The sequence below is a fragment of the Triticum dicoccoides genome, chromosome 3B (assembly GCF_002162155.2).
Source record: "Triticum dicoccoides isolate Atlit2015 ecotype Zavitan chromosome 3B, WEW_v2.0, whole genome shotgun sequence".
Taxonomy (NCBI): domain Eukaryota; kingdom Viridiplantae; phylum Streptophyta; class Magnoliopsida; order Poales; family Poaceae; genus Triticum; species Triticum dicoccoides.
The window spans coordinates 77,650,619-77,653,155 of NC_041385.1; positions in this window are offsets into that span (position 1 = coordinate 77,650,619).

Below are 2,537 nucleotides of genomic sequence, written 5' to 3' on the forward strand. Positions count from 1 at the left end.
GTAACCCTCCGGTACTCCGGTTTTCTCCGAAAACTCCCGGAACACTTCCGGTGTCCGAATATAGTCGTCCAATATATCAATCTTTATGTCTCGACCATTTCGAGACTCCTAGTCATGTTCGTGATCACATCTGGGACTCCGAACAAACTTCGGTACATCAAAACTTATAAACTCATAATAAAACTGTCATCGAAACGTTAAGCGTGCGGACCCTACGGGTTCGAGAACTATGTAGACATGACCTAGAACCATTCTCGGTCAATAACCAATAGCGGGACTTGCATGCCCATATTGGTTCCTACATATTCTACGAAGATCTTTACCGGTCAAACCGCATAACAACATACGTTGTTCCCTTTGTCATCGGTATGTTACTTGCCCGAGATTCGATCGTCGGTATCCAATACCTAGTTCAATCTCGTTACCGGCAAGTCTCTTTACTCGTTACGTAATACATCATTCCGTAACTAACTCATTAGATACATTGCTTGCAAGGCTTATAGTGATGTGCATTACCGAGAGGGCCCAGAGATACCTCTCCGACAATCAGAGTGACAAAACCTAATCTCGAAATACGCCAACTCAACATGTACCTTCGGAGACACCTGTAGTACTCCTTTATAATCACCCAGTTACGTTGTGACGTTTGGTAGTACCCAAAGTGTTCCTCCGATAAACGGGAGTTGCATAATTCTCATAGTTACAGGAACATGTATAAGTCATGAAGAAAGCAATAGCAGAATACTAAACGATCAAGTGCTAGGCTAACGGGATGGGTCATGTCAATCACATCATTCTTCTAATGATGTGATCCCACTAATCAAATGAAAACACATGTCTATGGTTAGGAAACATAACCATCTTTGATTAATGAGCTAGTCAAGTAGAGGCATACTAGTGACTATAGTTTTGTCTATGTATTCACACATGTATCATGTTTCCGGTTAATACAATTCTAGCATGAATAATAAACATTTATCATGACATGAGGAAATAAATAATAACTTTATTATTGCCTCTAGGGCATATTTCCTTCAGTCTCCCACTTGCACTAGAGTCAATAATCTAGATTACATAGTAATGATTCTAACACCCATGGAGTCTTGGTGCTGATCATGCTTTGCTCGTGAGAGAGGCTTAGTCAACGGGTCTGCAACATTCAGATCCGTATGTATCTTGCAAATCTCTATGTCTCCCACTTGGACTTGGTCCCGAATGGAATTGAAGCGTCTCTTGATGTGCTTGGTCCTCTTGTGAAATCTAGATTCCTTTGCCAAGGCAATTGCACCAGTATTGTCACAGAAGATTTTCATTGGTCCCGATGCACTAGGTATGACACCTAGATCGGAAATGAACTCCTTCATCCAGACTCCTTCATTTGCTGCTTCAGAAGCAGCTATGTACTCCGCTTCACATGTAGATCCCGCTACGACGCTTTGTTTAGAACTGCACCAACTTACAGCTCCACCGTTTAATATAAACACGTATCCGGTTTGCGATTTAGAATCGTCCAGATCAGTGTCAAAGCTTGCATCGACGTAACCATTTACGAATAGCTCTTTGTCACCTCCATATACGAGAAACATATCCTTAGTCCTTTTCAGGTATTTCAGGATGTTCTTGACCGCTGTCCAGTGATCCACTCCTGGATTACTTTGGTACCTTCCCGCCAAGCTTATTGCTAAGCATACGTCAGGTCTGGTACACAGCATTGCATACATGATAGAGCCAATGGCTGAAGCATAGGGAACATCTTTCATTTTCTCTCTATCTTCTGCTGTGGTCGGGCATTGAGTTTGACTCAACTTCACACCTTGTAGCACAGGCAAGAATCCTTTCTTTGCCTGATCCATTTTGAACTTTTTCAAAAAATTTGTCAAGGTATGTGCTTTGTGAAAGTCCTATTAGGCGTCTTGATCTATCTCTATAGATCTTGATGCCCAATATGTAAGCAGCTTCACCGAGGTCTTTCATTGAAAAACTTTTATTCAAGTATCCCTTTATGCTATCCAGAAATTCTATATCATTTCCAATTAATAATATGTCATCTACATATAAAACTAGAAATGCTACAGAGCTCCCACTCACTTTCTTGTAAATACAGGCTTCTCCAAAAGTCTGTATAAAACCATATGCTTTGATCACACTATCAAAACATTTATTCCAACTCCGAGATACTTGCAGCAGTCCATAAGTGGATCGCTGGAGCTTGCATACTTTATTAGCACCTTTTGGATCAACAAAACCTTCTGGCTGCATCATATACAACTCTTCTTCTAGAAATCCATTCAAGAATGTAGTTTTGACATCCATTTGCCAAATTTCATAATCATGAAATGCAGCAATAGCTAACATGATTCGGACAGACTTAAGCATCGCTACGGGTGAGAAAGTCTCATCGTAGTCAACCCCTTGAACTTGTCGAAAACCTTTCGCAACAAGTCGAGCTTTATAGACAGTTATATTACCATCAGCGTCAGTCTTCTTATTAAAGATCCATTTATTCTCAATGGCTTGCCGATCATCGGGCAAGTCAA